This window comes from Lynx rufus, unplaced genomic scaffold (assembly GCF_022079265.1).
Source record: "Lynx rufus isolate CCGP_SWC_20201006 ecotype Redwood Valley unplaced genomic scaffold, mLynRuf1.p SCAF_8, whole genome shotgun sequence".
Taxonomy (NCBI): Eukaryota; Metazoa; Chordata; class Mammalia; order Carnivora; family Felidae; genus Lynx; species Lynx rufus.
Genome location: NW_025814896.1, coordinates 13,731,224 through 13,749,593, shown reverse-complemented (window position 1 = coordinate 13,749,593; position 18,370 = coordinate 13,731,224). Strand labels below are relative to the sequence as shown.

Below are 18,370 nucleotides of genomic sequence, written 5' to 3'. Positions count from 1 at the left end.
CAGGACATGATCTCGTGATTAGTGAGTTCCAGCTCTGCATCAGACTCCGGGCTGATAGCGTGGAGCCTGCTCGGGATTCTCTCTCTCCCTCTCTCTCTCTCTGTTTTTCCCCTGCTTGAGCTTTCTCTCTCTCTCTCTCTCCCTCTCAAAACAACTAAATAAACTTTCAAAATAAATAAATACATGGGTAAATAAAAAAACTGAAAAAAATTATTAAAAAAAAAAGAATTTCTGATTCAGTCGTTCTGGGGAGAGGTCAAGAATCTGCATTACTGGGGCGCCTGGGTGGCTCAGTCGGGTGAGAGTCCTACTTCGGCTCAGGTCACGGTCTCACGGTTTGTGGGTTCGAGCCCCGTGTCGGGCTCTGTGCTAACAACTTGGAGCCTGGAGCCAGCATCAGATTCTGTGTCTCCTCCTCTCATTCTCTCTCTCTCTCTCTTTCCCTTCCCCACTCATGCTCTGTCTCTGTCTCTCAAAAATAAACATTAAAAAAAAAAAAAAGGAATCTGCATTTCTAACCTGTTCTAGGTGATGCTTATGGTGCTCCTCCGTGGCCTACACTTTGAGAATCACTGGCATAAGCTGGCATTTATAGGACAGACTGATTATATTGAAGTATTTATTTAATTATTATTGTTATTATTTATTAATTTTTCAAAAAAATTTTTGACGTTTTATTGTTTGCTTTTGAGAGAGACAGAGAGATGGAGTGTGAGCAGGGGAGGGAGAGAGAGAAAGGGAGACACAGAATCTGAAGCAGGCTCCAGGCTCTAAGCTGTGAGTAGAGTCCTATGCGGGGCTGGAACCCATGAACCATGAGACCATGACCTGAGCCAAAGGACTCAGCCACCCAGGCACCCCAGTTATTATTATTATTTTTTTTAATTTTTTTTCAACGTTTATTTATTTGTGGGACAGAGAGAGACAGAGCATGAACGGGGGAGGGGCAGAGAGAGAGGGAGACACGGAATCGGAAACAGGCTCCAGGCTCTGAGCCATCAGCCCAGAGCCCGACGCGGGGCTCGAACTCCCGGACCGCGAGATCGTGACCTGGCTGAAGTCGGACGCTTAACCGACTGCGCCACCCAGGCGCCCCAGTTATTATTATTTTTTAATGTTTGTTTTTATTTTTGAGAGAGAGAGAGAGAGAGAGAGAGAGAGTCAGTGGGGGAGGGGCAGAGAGAGAGAGGGAGACAAAGAATCCGAAGCAGGCTCCAGGCTCTGAGCTGTCAGCACAGATCCCAACACGGGGCTTGAACTCACGAACTACGAGATCATGACCTGAGCTGAAGTCAGATGCTCAACCAACTGAGCCACTCAGTGACTCCTATTCAACTGTTTTTTAGGTACACTCTGTGCCCAACATGGGGCTCGAACATGACCCCAAGATCAAGAGTTGCTTACCCTGCTGACTGAGCCAGCCAGGTGCCCCACATTGAAGTATTTTAAAGTCAATTACAGACATTATGACACCCACAAAACCTGACAGCCCCGTCTTCCCAGGGGCTCAAACCTCTGCTTTCCCTTGTTCCCCTCGTCTAATCCGTCTTGAAGGTTCCTCTGTTCTAGCTTCAGTCTGTACCCCCACCCGTCCTTTCCTCCTGCAACCGTCCTAGCCCACACACACGTCCCCTCTGACCTGCCACACTGCCTACCTGGTCCTCTCCCACTCCTGCCCCCGCATCACGCAAATGGTCTTTGACACACGAGTCAGATCATGTCATTCTGCCGAAAACACATCCAGTGGCTATTGCGATCACAATTAATTGCAAACTTCTCTTACGACTGGCAAGAGCCCGCATGCCCCTGCCTCCCTGCCTGCCATTAACGCTTACTTCTGCTCGACCCATCACACTCCAGCTGCACCAGAGGCTTCCAGGTTCTGCTTACACCAAGCCATTAGTGAAACAGGTAACCCTGGTTGCCTCTAGGGACAGAAACTTGGCATCTTGGGGAGCACAGGAGGAAGGAGATTTTCACCCTGTCCCTTGTAGCTTTGAATTTCGAACTTCATTAATGTATTATCTATTCAAAGTGAAAAGATAAACACAATGAAAACAAACTAAAGAGGCGTTTCTGTGGTTGCTCTCTGGCCTATCGTAATCAGCTATTTCTTTTATAGCACTGATCACGATCTGTAATTATCTTGCTTTTGTGTTTAACTTTAGTCCTCTGCCCCTTCCCCCCTCACTGGTTTACAAACTCCCCAATGGCAGAAAGTGCTGGTCTCTGAGGCTCACTGTTAACAGTCCCAGGGGTTAGCAGAGCTCCCGGTAAGTGGGAGTCACTTGATAAATATTGTTGGATGAGTGACTCTTGTACAGTGGGGACAGGAACGTGCAGTAGAATCACTCGGGGATTTGGGACTTGCATATCTGAACCCCAGACCCGCCGGAACGGAACCTCCAGGGGTTCGTGACTGTGTAACACACTTTGAAAGCCCAGGCATCCTCCGCGATCTCCTGGTGGTGGCCGCTTGAGCGAGTCAGAGCCAGCAAAATAACTCTGGAATCATTTTGGCTGTATCAGGTCTTAGCTTTCCTGCCTGTGAAATGGGCATAGTGGATTAACTTTCTCGGTCCATCTTTAGGATTTTTGCCATATTCTCGTACCACCTACATCATTTATTTAGTTAGTAGATTTCTTGAAATCAACTCACTTATTTTTGGTTGTATAAGCTTTATTTCAAAAGGAAACATTATATCAGTATGTAAGCAGAAGGGGCACCTGGGTGGCTCAGTCCGCTAAGCATCCGACTTAATCATCCAAGACTGCTGTGTCTCCCTCTCTCACTGCCCCTCCCCAATTCATGCTCTGTGTCTCTCTCTCTCAAAAATAAATAAATGTTAAAAAAAAAAAATTTACAGGCGCTCCTGGACGGCTCAGTCGGTTAAGTGTTCGACTTTGGCTTAGGTCCTGATTTCATAGTTCCTGAGTTGGAGCCCCGCGTCAGGCTCCGTGCTGTCAGCACGGAACCTGGAACCTGCTTCGGATTCTGTGTCTCCCTCTCTCTTTGCCCCTCCCCCACTCGCACTCTCTCTCTGCCTCCAAAAATGAATAAACGGTAAAACATTTTTTAAAATTTATAATAAAGTAAAATAAAATAAATTTGTAAGCAGAAAACCTGAGTCCCTTGACATTAATGGAAGGTAGGGGTCAAGACCGTGAAGTAACTTAACAAGATTACATTCTGGCTAGAAACTTTAGGATTTCTGATGGCTTGTCCTTTGTTCAAAAAGGAAATTGCACCATACTGAGACTTCCTACTAAAGGTAGAATTGGAAGATATCTGAAAAAGGGGCGATTTTCTCACAGTGTTGTGTAGAGTCGTCTAAATATTTGACCAAAAATCATCTTACCCACCTGTGGGGAAAACACTGAATTCAGACAGCTCATTTTAGAAATGGGGAAATTGAGGCCCAGAATGGAGAAGATAATTTCCCCCAGGACACCAGGACGACTCATTTGGGAATTTATCAAGTCCTTTGGACCATGAGCTTTGATACTAGAAGCTACAGCCGCAGGTATCTGGGGCAGGGTCTGGAACACAGTGAAACTCAAGATATGTGTCCTAACGTGATCATTGTCATTCCGCTCGTGTAGTTATCATCTGGGTGACTTGCCTGTATGGGGCAGTTAACATTTTTTTTTTCTTTATGTTTATTTATTTATTTTGAGAGAGAGAGAAAGAGAGTGTGTGAGCAGGAGAGGGGCAGAGAGAGGATACCAAGCACGCTCCACGCCGTCGGTGAGGAGCCCAACACAGGGCTCAGGGTTCGCGATCTCACAAACTGTGAGGTCCTGACCTGAGCTGGGCACTTAACTAACTGAGCCACCGAGGTGTGCCAGGGCAATTGACATTTGATCATTTTTGTCCTTAACTAAACTTTCAGTTCCTTGAGGGCAGCGACTGTATCTCATGACATATGTCTTATTAATTTTATTTATGTATTTACTTTTTTTTTTTTTTTTTTTGGTAATCTCTATACCCAACGTGGGGCTCCAACTTATGACCCTGAGATCAAGAGGGTCACACGCTCTGCAAACTAAGCCAGTCAGGTGCCCCATCAATAAAAGCTGATTTTTAAAACACATGTTAGGGGCACCTGGGTGGCTCAGTCAGTTAAGCATCTGACTCTTGATTTTGGCTCAGGTCACCATCTCGTGGTTCATGATTTCGAGCCCCATGTCTGGCTTCACGCTGTCGGTGAGGAGCCTGCTTGGGATCCTCTCTCCCCTGCTCTGCCTTCGGTCTTTCCCTCAAAATAAATAAATAAACTTGAGAAAGAAAGAAGAAAGAAAGAAAGAAAGAAAGAAAGAAAGAAAGAAAGAAAGAAAAGAAAGGAAGGAAGAAGGAAGGAAAGAAAGAAAGAAGAAAGAAAGAAAGAAAGAAAGAAAGAAAGAAAAGAAAGGAAGAAAGAAAGAAAGAAAGAAGAAAGAAGGAAGGAAAGAAAGAAAAGAGAAAAAGAAAAGAAGAAAACATATGGTATAAAGGGCGCCTGGCTGGCTCAGTTGGTGGAACATGTGAGTCTTGATCTCGGGGTTGTGAATTGGAGCCCCCTGTTGGGTGTAGAGATTACTTAAAACTAAAATCGTAAAAAGAAAAAATTCGCTTTTATGAAGATATAGTTTCTATACCATAAATTCACCCATTTAAAGTGTACAATTCAGGGGCGCCTGGGTGGCTCAGTCGGTTGAACGTCCGACTTCGGCTCAGGTCATGATCTCGCGGTCCGTGGGTTCGAGCCCCGCGTCGGGCTCTGTGCTGACAGCTCAGAGCTTGGAGCCTGCTTCAGATTCTGTGTCTCCCTCTCTCTCTGACCCTCCCCCGTTCATGCTCTGTCTCTCTCTGTCTCAAAAATAAATAAACATTAAAAAAAATTAAAAAAAATAAAGTGTACAATTCATATAAAAATATATTAAGAAAATTAACAAGGGTACAATGGTTTTTAGTGGATTCATATCCACTACCATCACTATAATCAATGTTACAACATTTCATCACCCCCAAAGGAAACCCTATACCCATCAGCCATCAATCAGTCTTCCTGTCTTGCTCCCCCCCATCCCTCGGTAACCACGAAACTATCTTCTGTCTGTATGGTTTTGCCTGTCCGCACATTTCATGTAAATCGATTCCTACAATATGTGGCCTTTGGTGAGTCGCGTCTTTCACTCAGCCTAAAGTTTCAAGATTCACCCACGAAGCACGTATCAGTACTTGGTTCCTTCGTGGGACCAGACGATGTTCCACTAACGGATACACGACATTTTGTGTGCCCGTTCATCAGTCGACGGGCGTTTGGGGTTGTTTTATGCTTTGGGGCTCTCACGAAGGGTGCTGCTGTGGACAGTCATGTGCAAGTTTTTGTATAGACATACGTTTTCATTTCTTTTGGGGATCTACCTAGGAGTGGAGTTGCTGAGTCATGAGGTCGCTCTAGGTTTAACCTTTTTGGGAGCTAGATTGTGTTCTAAAGCACCTGCACCACATCACATCATGTCTTATAATATTTTGTGTCCTATATCAGCTTAGAGCTTTTGGTTGCAATAGATCAAGCTACTTCAGGCAAGGGTGGGCTTCCCTGGGGCATAATCTTTTTTTTTTTTCTCCATGATCCTTGCAGAAAGCCAGCAAGAGCAGATTGCTGGATCATCTCTTGTCACCCACTCGGCCATGCTGCCATCCTGCTCCTCCCGGGATGCACCCCTATGTGCCCTCTACCAGCAATGCCCTTTCCTCAGATATTTTGAGGGCTCCTTTCTTTTTTTTTAAATTTTTTTTTCAACGTTTTTATTTATTTTTGGGACAGAGAGAGACAGAGCATGAACGGGCGAGGGGCAGAGAGAGAGGGAGACACAGAATTGGAAACAGGCTCCAGGCTCTGAGCCATCAGCCCAGAGCCTGACGCGGGGCTCGAACTCACGGAACGTGAGATCGTGACCTGGCTGAAGTCGGATGCTTAACCGACTGCGCCACCCAGGCGCCCCGAGGGCTCCTTTCTTGTCACCACGCCTGTGTCACCTCAAATGTCATCTCCTTTCAGGAGCCTGACCTGACATCCTAAGGTAGCCTCCTCAGCCCCCAATCTCTGTTCTATTACCTTGGAATTATTTCTTTCATAGCGTTGATCACTTGATGTACCTATTTTCTTACTTTTGTGTTCACTTCGGGACTATCCATCCTTCTTTGCTGTCTCCCCATCCCTTGGAACTCTAGCTTTGTGGGAGCAGGTCTCTGTGGCTCACCCTTCCATTTCCCATCCTGGAATAAGTGCCTGTGGGTGTGTTACCTTACATGGTCAAAGGGCACCTGGCTGGCTCAGTCGGAAGAGCATGTGACTCCCGATCTCAGGGTCCTGGGTTCGAGCCCCACGTGGGGTGTAGAGATTACGCAAACAGATAAAACTTAAAAAAAAAAAAAAGGAAGAAAGGACTTTGCAAATGTGGTTAAGGATTTTGAAATGGAAAGATTATCTGGAGTTATCTGAGTGGGCCCAATGTAACCATAAGGGTCTTTATAAGAGGGAAGCAGGAGTGTCAGAGTCAAGAGAAGATGTGACAACAGAAGCAGAGGTGGGAGTGACGATAGAAGGGGGCCTTGAGCCAAGGAATGTGGGCAGTCTCTAGAAGTTGGAAAGGCAAGGAGACAGATTCCTCCCTAGAGCCTCCAGAAGGAATGCAGTCTCTGATTTTAGCCCTTTAAGACCCATTCCAGGTTTTTGACATCTGAAACTAGAAGATAATAAATTTGTGTTGCTTTAAGCCACTATATGGCAATTTGCTATAGCGGCAACAGGAAATAAATACAGCACTTAATAACTATTTGGAAAGAAGAGTGAATGAAGGCCTCACAACACCCACAGAGTTCTGCTGGCCTTGGCCACATGGTCGCAGCACTCCACGATACCTCTAGCAAAGTTAGGGCTCTGTCCTTCACCGAGTTCAGTTACTCTCTCTGTGTTTGGGTCTCCACAGGCCATCTTGTTTTCCTTCCCGCCACCTACCAGCTTCTCCTTCTCTGCCCTGCTTGGTTCTTGGTCAAACTTGCTTGTCTTTACATTTATGAAATATCTTGTTCTTCTCTCCTATTTTGGTTCCTTTTTTGTGTGTCTTTATACGCCACTATGTTACATCCTATCTCTTCCATGGTTCTTATCCTCGTACCCTGTCTGCTTGGGGTCTAATCGCATCTTTGCTTGTCTGCTGATTGCTAGCTCAAGGAGGACTCTCTCTGTGTGCTGTAATTTTGGATCGTAGGAGCCCAGGGCCTCATTTCCTGTCCTTACTTTTGCATCTCAACCCAAGACCCACGACGCCTCCCTCTTCTGGCATTCACAGTGTCAGTTTGCACTTACTGGTCTAGTTTTCGGTTCCATTTTTGTTTTTTGGCACGAGGGGATTCCCCTGACTTTCTTGGGAACTCAGTTTTTCGTTTGAAAGAATGTTATCTTTTACCCAGAATTGTCAGATGTCTTTGTCGGGGGCGGGCGGGGTGTTTCAACTTCTCTGAGTCTGCTGTACTGCTGGGGGTGACCTGCCTTCACTTTTCTTTTCTAGTATCTTCTCTCTGCCTCCCAGCTCTGGATATTCTGTTTCTGTTCTTTGTGTCCACTCTAGGACATGCTGTTTCTCTGTTCTTTATCCCTTCAGGCGCAAATCCTTTTATTAACTAGTTGATTCACTCCAGAGTTTCCCCCCCCCCCTTTTTTTTAAGTGTATTTATTTAGTTATTTACTTATTTAAGCAATCTCTACACTCAACGTAGGGCTCGAACTCACGACCCCGAGATCAAGAGTCACTGAGCCAGCCAGGCGCCCCCACTCTGTAGTTGTCTGATTCAAAGTCATACAAATGGAAATCAGACAAGTCAACCTGTTTCCTGTTTGGCTCAATATATCTGTGCCCAGCCACCTCAGAAATCACTAGGCAGCCCATGTATGTGGCTGCTGTTGGGGCTGATGCCCAAATGTGATCTAGTCAGCTGTGTTGTGAGCAGAAGTGGCCAAATACAGGGTACCAAAGACAGTGACTTCTGCCCTTCCTTTAGACAGACCTGTGGGTGGGGCAGGCATCATAATTGATGTGTGTGGTGGCTTCTCCTTAACAGACTCTGCAATCCAGTTGATTGATAATAGCCAGAGGGTGGTTTAAAAAAAAATTTTTTTTTTTTAACGCCAGGATCTTCACTTGGCTGACACATTTATTTACCCCTGGCATAGATACTGTTTTCATGCCTCAACACATCCATTCCTCCAATGTTTCTACTCTATAATTACTAAATAATTGGAAGAAGGTTTATCCATGAAATAAGCTCACTGTCATCACTTTAAAACCTAACTTCATTAAAAAAATAATAAAAAGAGAAGGAAACTGTAATTCCAGGGCTGGGGTCAGCCAACCTTTCAAAGCCCTGAGATTTGGGGCTCCCGGGGGGCTCGGTCGGTTGAGTGTCCGACTTTGGCTCAGGTCATGATCTCAGCGGTTCATGGGTTCGAGCCCCACATCGGGCTTGCTGCTGTCAGCATGGAGGCCGCTTGGGATCCTCTGTCTGCCTCCCCCCCTCTGCCCCTCCCCCACTTGTGGTCTCTCAAAAATAAATAAATATTTTTTAAAAAAAAAATTTTTTTTTTCAACGTTTATTTATTTATTTGGGACAGAGAGAGACAGAGCATGAACGGGGGAGGGGCAGAGAGAGAGGGAGACACAGAATCGGAAACAGGCTCCAGGCTCCAAGCCATCGGCCCAGAGCCCGACGCGGGGCTCGAACTCACGGACCATGAGATCGTGACCTGGCTGAAGTCGGACGCTTAACCGACTGTGCCACCCAGGCGCCCCGTCAAAAATAAATAAATATTAAAAAAAAAAAAAGCCCCGAGATTCTATGATGGATGCCATGCAGACAACAAAATAATGAAGACGCTCAACACGTCCCAATGTGAAAAGATGTTCCAGATACCTGCCGGAAGTGAAAAAAGTTACGGGCAAAGCAGGGCACATTAGTACACCATCATTCGTGTACAAAAATTTATCCGTACGTATACGTGTGTTTCTTTGTAAACGCATCTCGTATACAACATCTAAGAGACTGGTAACGGTGGTTACCTCTGGAAGAGCACTTACTTGGGTGGCCAAGGGCCTTGACCTGGCATCTTGTTTGTGGAATTTAGAAAGAAAGAAGGAAAGAAGGAAGGAAAAGAGGGAAGGAAAATGTAAGAAAAGCCCCACAGCCAAGGTGGGAAGAATCTGCTGGAGGAGAGGGGTGGGGTTGAATCTGGCTCCTCAAGGCCACTGTCTCCACCACCTTCCCACTTCTCAGCTGAATTTATCCTGGGAAGGAGCGGGGGATTTGGTTCTCAGTTCTATATGCTAAGCCTGGCAAAAAGGCTGGAGGTTATGAAAGAGAATGTAGGGGCCAGAAAGTCACCCTCCCTGCTCAGTGCCTTTAAGCATTTGACGGTGAATCACAGTGACAAATATATTTCACACGGTGATTCAGCATTCACACTTCTATATATACTTGAGGTAAAAATTTTAAGAAACAATACATACTACGGGAGATCCACTCTGATATTTCGTAAAATTCCATCACCAGTGTTTTAAAATCGTGGGCAAATCCTATGCTGTTGATTTTCAAACCCATGAATGGGTTTTGACTCACCATCTGGAAAACGTGATATTGTCTCATGAAGCCAACTCCACTATTGCCTTTTGGAGACACTGATGTGTCCATCTTCAAAGATGCCTTTTCCTATCTGAACCAAAAAGCTCCAACTTTGGTGATTCTTCCATTGCAGAACTTGGAGTTGCCTTGATTCAAAACATGACCATTGCTAGAAAACATCTCTGTCTCCTCTCATGGAGCCTTCTAGTTCCATTCCTCTGCTAGTCCTGGCAGGGTCTTAGGTTTCACATTGTCAAACTTTCTTTCTTTTCTTTTCTTTCTTTCTTTCTTTCTTCTTTCTTTCTTTCTTTCTTTCTTCTTTCTTTCTTTCTCTTTCTTTCTTTTTTAACGTTTGTTTATTTTTGAGAGAGACAGGGTGTGAGTGAGGGAGGGGCAGAGAGAGAGGGAGACACAGAAACTGAGGCAGGCTCCAGGCTCTGAGCACATAGCGTGATGCAGGGCTCGTGCTCGAGAACTACAAGATCATGACCTGAGCTGAAGTCGGAAGCTTAACCCACTGAGCCACCCAGGCGCCCCTGACATCATCAAACTTTCTAAATAGAAAGACTTCATTAATAAGATCTCTCTTTCTTTATATTTTATGATTACTAGTACCTGTTAAAATGTTTCTTTTAAGAGAGAGGTACAAGGAAATTCATTGTAACGGTAACAGACAGGAAACAAACTGAGTGTCTACTAATAATATCCACATTCTTGGGAAAAACATGACAGCTCTCTATGTACTTTGTCATAAGGTCCTTGCAAAGACAAGGGCCAACACATTGTGGACATTATGCCCTTGTTTATATAAGAAGCAATACATATATAAGTTTGGGTACGCATAGACTATCCCTGGAAGGACAAGTAAGAAAATGGTGATGGTGGGGGTGCCTGGCTGGCTCAGTTGGAGGAGAGTGCAACTCTTTTTTTTTTTTTTTTAAGTTTACTTAATTTATTTTGAAAAAAAAATTTTTTTTTTTTTAACGTTTATTCATTTTTGAGACAGAGACAGAGCATGAACGGGGGAGGGGCAGAGAGAGAGGGAGACACAGAATCCGAAGCAGGCTCCAGGCTCCGAGCCATCAGCCCAGAGCCTGACGCGGGGCTCGAACTCATGGACCGCGAGATCGTGACCTGAGCCGAAGTCGGACGCTCAACCGACTGAGCCACCCAGGCGCCCCTACTTAATTTATTTTGAGAGAGAGAGAGAGACAGAGAGAGAGAGAGAGTGCAAGGGGGAGGGGCAGAGAGACAGGGAGAGAGAGAATCCCAAGCAGGCTCCCCGTTGTCAGGGCAGAGCCCAGCTTGGGACTTGATTTCATGAATTGTGAGTTCATGACCTGAGCTGAAATCAAGAGTCGGATGCTTAACTGACTGAACCACCCAGTGCCCTGTGGTGTGACTCTTGATCTCCGGGTTGTGAGTTCAAGTCCCACGTTGGGTATAGAGGTTACTTAAAAATGAAATATTAAAAAGAAAAAGAAAAAAGGAAAATGTGATGGTAGTATCCCTGGAAAGAAGAAGATCTGAGAGCACGGGTGGGTAGAGGGTTACTTTTGATTTCTTACAAACTCTTTTTACCTTCTGAATTTCTACCATTATTTAAAATTTTTTTCTTTTCAGAGGCGCCCGGGTGGCTCAGGTCATGATCTCGTGGTTTGCGAGTTCGAGCCCCACATTAGGCTCGCTGCTGTCAGTGCAAAGCCCCCCCTTCGGGTCCTCTGTCCCTCTCTGTGTCCCTCCCCTGCTTGTGTGCTTGCTCTCTCTCTCTCTCCTTCTCAAAAAGAAAATAAACAGTAAAAAAATTTTTTTCTTTTCACATCTCTGAGCGTGATGTGAAAATTACCAATCTCACAAGTGCATTAACCACAATGGACACTTAAAAAAAAAAAACCAACAGCTTTATTGAGATGTGATTCACGCCATAAAAGTCACCCTTCTAAAGTATATGCTTGAGTGTTTTTTAGCATATCCCTAGCGTCACACTATCATTGCCACTACCTAATTTCAAAATATTTTCATCCCTCCAGAAAGAAATGCTGCACCCCTCCTTTGCCACCATCTCCCACGCTCCCCTCCTCCTGTCCCTAGCAACCACCAACCTACTTTTTGTTTCTTTAGACTTGCTAATTCTGTACATTTCATATAAATGGAATTATGTGATATATGACTGGCCCCCTTCGCTCAGCATGACGTTTTCAAGGTGCACCCATGTTATAGCACGTATCAGTACTTCATTTCTTTTTATTGCCAAATAATATTCCATTGAGTGGGTACACATTTTGGTGGGGCCACTTATCAGTCGATGGTCATTGGGGTTCTATCCATTCTCGATGATAATGAGTAGCCATCACTCACTTGAATAATTTGAATATAACGACTAGATCATTTGACTATAATGAACAGAGTTGCCATAAACGTTTCTGTACAGTTTTTGTTTTTGTTTTGTTAAGTAGGCTTCCTGCGCAGCACCGAGCCCAGAGCGGGGCTTGAACTCACCACCTGAGATCAAGACCTGAGCTAAGATCAAAGGACATCAAGAGTCAGATGCTTAGCCGACTGAGCCACCTGGGTGCCCCAGCTGTGTAAGTTTTTGAGCGGACTTAGGTTTTAAATTCTCTTGGGAGTATACTTAGGGGTGGAATTGCTCGAGGTTTCACATTTTGATGAGCTGCCGAGCTGTTATCTAAAATGGCTGCACCTGGATGGGTCAGCCGGTTGAGTGCCCGACTTCGGCTCAGGTCATGATCTCAGGGTCCGTGAGTTCGAGCCCCGCGTCGGGCTCTGTGCTGACAGCTCAGAGCCTGGAGCCCGTTTCAAATTCTGCGTCTCTGTCTCTTTCTGCCCCTCCCCCGCTCATGCTCTGTCTCTCTCTCTCTCTCTCTCTCTCTCTGTCAAAAATAAACAAACATTAAATGGCTGCCGCATTTTACAGTCCCTACCAGCAGCATATGAAAGTTCCAGTTTTTCCTCATCCTTCCAACGCCTTTTTTTTTTTTTTTTTTAATTTTAGCCCTCCAACGATGGGTACTTGTAAAGCATTTGGTAGCAAACTAATTTTTTTTTTCCCTAAAACAAACACATTTAATAAGTAAGTCCCAGAGGGGGAAGAAAAAAAAAAAAAAAAACAAAAAGCAAAAAGCAAAAAGTGAGCTGGGCTTGAGTCTTCCTACTGTGTGGAGTCATTTGCAGGTTACGGGGATGGGGGAAGTCTATTGCAGGCAGCCAGCTGCCAATTTCAGCTGGGTCCCGAGACAGCCCTGGAACGAAAATCACAGGTCACCCAACCCCTGTTCTAGGTTTAAAGCAAGAGGTGTGAACAAGGTTACTCTGGGTCAGAAGGCTCAGGCTGCTTTTTGCCAACGAAAGATGGGCTTTAAATGCGATTCTTCACCGAGGTGTTTTCCTCTTTTAAGCAAAACAACAAATAAAGCATGCACTGGCTGGAAATCTCTTTTGCCTGTGTGTGTGTGACTCCGGCTCAGCTGTGTGTCCTACCCAGGAGTGGACAGGTTCAGAGTGCACCCAGCCTAGGGGCGGAGCCTGGACCGGGGCCAACTCATTTTCAGGTTGCGTATTTCAAAACAGAGTGTCAGGCATGTGCAGGGTTTAGGTATCCACCCAAGCATTCTATTTTCACTTGCAGGGAAATTTCAGACTATAAGAAGTATGATGTGGCAAAATGGGGGGAAAGGAGGAAATTGTGACTAACCTTTGGGTATTAATTGCTGCACACCCCAAGTATAGAGCTACCGTATGTGATCGTTATTAACATTTATTGAAGGTGTGCTTTGTGCTTGATCCTGTTTTTAGGGCTTTCACTGTATTGTTTTATGTAATCCTCCCATGAAATAGGTGTTATTTTAGTTCCCATTTTAGGACATGGAGGCACAGAAAGTTCAAGCAACCAGTCATTATCACACAGGTTGATAAGTAGCAGAACCAGCTAAGCAAGTCAGGCAGTGGGTGCAAAGCCCACACTCTTAACCACTAGGCTATATTGTCACAGTAAAAGAAGGAAGAATGCAGGGGACTGTCAGGGGGACAGGGACGAGAGCTGAGCCTCTGGGTTGTCCCCAAACAACTGAGAAACATTTACTCATCCTCTCGAAGGGAATGGTTGAAATAGTAAATGCTTGGATTCCCAGATTCCCTTGCAGCCAGCGGTGACCATGTGGCTCCTCTGTCCACTATGATGAGATGTAAGGGGACATTTGCTGCAGGGGCATGGGGGCCATGAAGGGCAGTAGGGAAGTTTGGGGAAAGAGTTGTATGTCTGAAAAAAAAAAAAACGGGGAGAGAGGCGGCATCTGTCTTGACACCTATTCACTTTTCTGCTTTCCTGCATTCTAACTGGAATTGGAATTGGTGTGATTCTTCAGCTGTGGCAGCCATCTTGTGTCCATGAGGTTATAAACTAAGGACAGAAAGCCAATATGCTGAAGATGACAGAGAAGGATTGTAACATTCTGGTTCTTGATGAGCATACTCTGGATCTGTCTACTTTTAGACATATGTGACAATTAAATGTCTTTATTGTTTGTGCATCTATGGAGAGACAATAAAGCATAACAGTTAAGATTATAGGCTTGTGAGCCTGGATTTATACCCTGACTCTAGCATTTAGTACCTTATACCGTTGGGCAAGTTACTCACTTGTTCAACGCTCCCATTTATTCATGCATAAAATGGAGATAATGAAAGTCCCACCGCTTAGGGTTATCACAAGGGTTAAATGAATTAATATATATAATGGACTTGGAATTGTGTCTGGTAAATATGTTTTCTATGAGTGCTGTTTAGTATTATCTTTTTTTTTTTCTGCCAGAAATTTTTATTTTGGAAAATTGCAAGTCTACAGGAAAATTTCAACACCACAATAAACACCTGCATACTCTGAATCTAGATTTACTAATCGGTAAAATTTTGCCACGTTTGCTCACATGCAGTCTCTGTCTCTGTGCATGCACGCGGGTTATATTTTTCTCCCCTTGAATTATTTGAGAGTAAGTTGAAGGCAGGCTAGTTAGCATGATTACCGGTCTAGCAGCCTGTTACTTGCATACACAGCATGTGACCCAAGCTAGACCAATTGAACAAATTTCTCTCTCTCTCTCTCTCTCTCTTTTTTTTTGATTTTAAGTAATCTCTACACCTAAGGGGGGCCTCGAACTCACAACCCTGAGATCAAGAGTTGCATGTTCTACCAACGGAGCCAGCCAGGCACTCCTTGAATTTGAATCTTGGAATACGGTGATGAGAAGATAGAAAAAAATGATTGAGCTCTAGATTTACTGTTGGTTCCGGAGAAGATATTCGGGATCTTCTTTTTCCCTGGTTTCTGACATTTCTGGGCCTGATCTTCTAGTTTTCCCTTTGATTCTGTGAGTTCCTGCCTATCATTTTACTCCATCCCATAGTGTATTGTTGTTGCTTGCAACCCAAGAGCCCTGAAGGACACAGCTGTCCTTGAGGAAGGGAGCGCCTATCCGGGGAGTGTGGAGGTAGAGGCTTCGTGAAATCACAATTGTTGTAGGCAGAATCTCTTCATTTTTGGAGGGCTTTAGCTGGGTGACCTTATAACCTCATTCTCACAGCATTATGCTTCTGTGTACCCTAGGCTAAGGCAATTTGATTGGGGTAATTTCAGGATTTGAGACTACTCTTCCTACCTACTGAAAGTTTTCAGCCACAGGTCAGCAAAAGCACACACATGTAGAATGTTTCAGTTATCAATTGCTGTTAACAAACCACTGCAAAATTTAATGGTTTAAAGAACAACCATTTTATTATCTCTCATGATACTGTAGGATGATTTGGCTCAGTGGGTGGTTCTTCTGTTCTCGATCTTATTGGTGGGGACTGCAGTCCCCTGAGCCTCCAGGGACTGGCATGTGAAAAAAGGCTGACTCATGGGGCTGGCAGTAACTACTGGCTGGGATCTTAGCTGGGACTGTCGACTGGAGTGCCTCCCTTTTTTTTCCATGTGGACTCTCACTCTCCATGTGGCTTGGGGTTCCCACAGCATCGAGGCTGGGTTCCAAGAGGAAAGAAATGGAAGCTGCCAATCATCTTAGGGCATGAGCTGAAAGTCTCACCATAAAACTGCCACCATTTTCATTCATCAAATAGTTCCAGAGCAACCCCAATTCAAGAAAGAGGAAAGAAAGTTTACTCCTTGATGGAGGCGCAACTTGTGCAAACAGGACGGAATGATAGCACACATCTTCACAGACTATTTACTAGAGAATTTCACTCATTTGGCTTAGATTTGAAGTCAAGAATAGTATATTCCAGGGGTGCCTGGTGACTCAGTCCGTTAAGCATTGGACTTTGGCTCAGGTCATGATCTCGGGGTTGGTGGGCTGGAGCCCCTCTTAGGGCTCTGTGCCAACAGCGTGGAGCCTGCTTGGGATCTTCTGTCTCCCTCTGTCTGCCCGCCCCCTGCAAATAAATAAACATTAAAGAAAAAAAAAAAAAAGAATAGTGTTTCCCAAATGTCACATCAAAACCTTGCCAAATTCAGCACAGAAGTTGCTTCCTCCTAGAAGCTTTTTCCAATACCCCTTGAGTTAAAAGGTCTATTCTTGGGTTCCCAAACAACTTGTATATATTTTTTATTTTCATTTTTCGTATTTTTTTTACTTATTTTTTTAACATTTATTTATTTATTTTGAGAGAGAGAGAGAGAAAGTGTGCGCACAGGTGCAAGTGGGGGTGGGGCAGAGAGAGAGAATCCCAAGTAGGCTCTGCGGCGTCAGAGCAGAGGGGCTTGATCCCTTGAACTGGGAGATCGTGACTTGGGCTGAAATTAAGAGTCAGACGGTCAACCGACTGGGCCACTCAGGAGCCCCCAGGCGCCCCCATATTTTTTAATTGTTAATATTAGTTACACCTGCTGTGAATCTATGTATTCTATATGTATATGTATCTATACATATCTATAACATATTTATATGCGTAGATATAGATATTTTGGCCACATAAAGTAACCCATTTATTATAGGCTAGCAATGTTTCAAATGGTGGAACTTCTCCCAGTCTTGCTACTCCTTTAGTCTTCTGATGGGACTGTAGAGCTGGTAGTGTAGGTCCAGGTACCACCGGCCACCGTTTTCATGCAGGAGCCACAGTGCCAGATCCCCACAGCTTTTCTTTTCATCTTGGTTTTGCCACAGAAGGAGCAAATGTACTTGGCGCGCTAGCTTATTTCAATCTTCACCATTTTCCTGTGGGAGGCACCTTAATGGGTCCCATATTTACTAATGATTCCCAACTTCTTGCTGTGTTTAGTCATGTTGCCACAAACTAGGTCTGAGACCAGAGAGCTGAATATATATGTGTATGTGTATACACACACACACACACACATACATATAAGTATGTATGTATATATATGTACATGTATATATATGCATATACATGTTTACGAATATGTATATATATAATTGATAGATTGATTTCTTTTTTACCTCTTTCCTTTCTTCTTTTCCCCTCCCTTTCCTTCCTTCTTTCTTTCTTTCCATTTCCTTCACAATTATTTAAGTGCCTACTCTAAACCAGACACTAATCTGGGTGCTGGAGACGCTTGAGTGAACTGAACAAATTCCCTGCCCTCTTGGAGCGTTTGGTTTGGAAGATCTACTTGATCTTCTATGTTTTTTTCTTTTTTTTAACTTTTTTTTTAAGTTTATTTAAGTAATCTATACACCCAACTTGGGGCTCAAACTCACGACCCTGAGATTAAGAGCTGGAAGCTTCTTCACTCGCCCCTGATCTTCTTTGCTTTAGAAGATCTACCTGAATGACAATAGGTAGCAGAGACCTGAATGACAATGGGGAGCACGCCAGGAGGAATGAAAACTGCCGGAGAGCAAAGGGAACAAACGGCACAGTAAGCGACAGTCCCTGAGGCATGTTTGGGAAGTTCTCGAAACAAGAGGAATGTTAGTGTCTTGCACAGGATAAGAAATTAGAAAAGATCTATTACCTGAGATCGGAGAGGGAAGCAGAGACCAAGCCAGTTAGGGTCTGGGTTTTATCCCAAATTCAATAGGATGTCACTGGAACATGTTCAGGTTGGAAGTGACATGATTTAGTGCATGAGTTTTCAAAGATCCCTCTGGCTACTGTGTGGGGAGTGTTTTGGGGATTACTAAAGGGAAAAGCAAGGAGAGCTTCAGTCGTTCAGGTGAAAGTTCATGCAGGGTCTTAGCATTCATTTCGGGATCCTCAACATCCAACCACAGTGTTTGTTATCTGTTGTTTGATGAGGGATTGAATACAAGTAGCATATACCCTCTGAGTGAGTACTCTCGCTAAACTATGTAGTGGGTCCTGAGAATACTACGTCAGAGAATGAAAGAGACAAAAGCTCTACCTTCATGGAGTTTTCATCCTAGTGAGGAAAAGAGATAATAAGTACCGCAAGTAAACAAAAATATGTTGTTTCCAATGATAAAAAATGCTATGAAAAGAAATGAAGCAGGGAAGAGGGATAGAGAAAGCTGAGACCACAGTGGGTGGGAATTTAAAATAGAGCAATCAGGGAAAGCCTCACTGAAGAAGTGACATTTGGACAATGAGGGGTGGGGAGGGAGATGAGGGAGGGTGTTGTTTAAACTTTCCGGTGGTGGTGGTGGGGGTAGGGGTGGGGCGGGGAGCGAACCAGGCAGAAATAGCAGAGGCAGGGCCTCTGAGGTCAAG

General features: G+C 44.5%; 1 non-coding gene across 1 annotated transcript; it reads left to right on the top strand.

Annotated features, from left to right (window-relative positions):
* Window positions 1-6,311: 6,311 nt before the first annotated feature.
* TRNAG-CCC (transfer RNA glycine (anticodon CCC)) lies at window positions 6,312-6,384 on the top strand. Its single transcript has one exon. It is a non-coding gene; the product is annotated as a tRNA-Gly (tRNA).
* The last annotated feature ends 11,986 nt before the right edge of the window (window positions 6,385-18,370 follow it).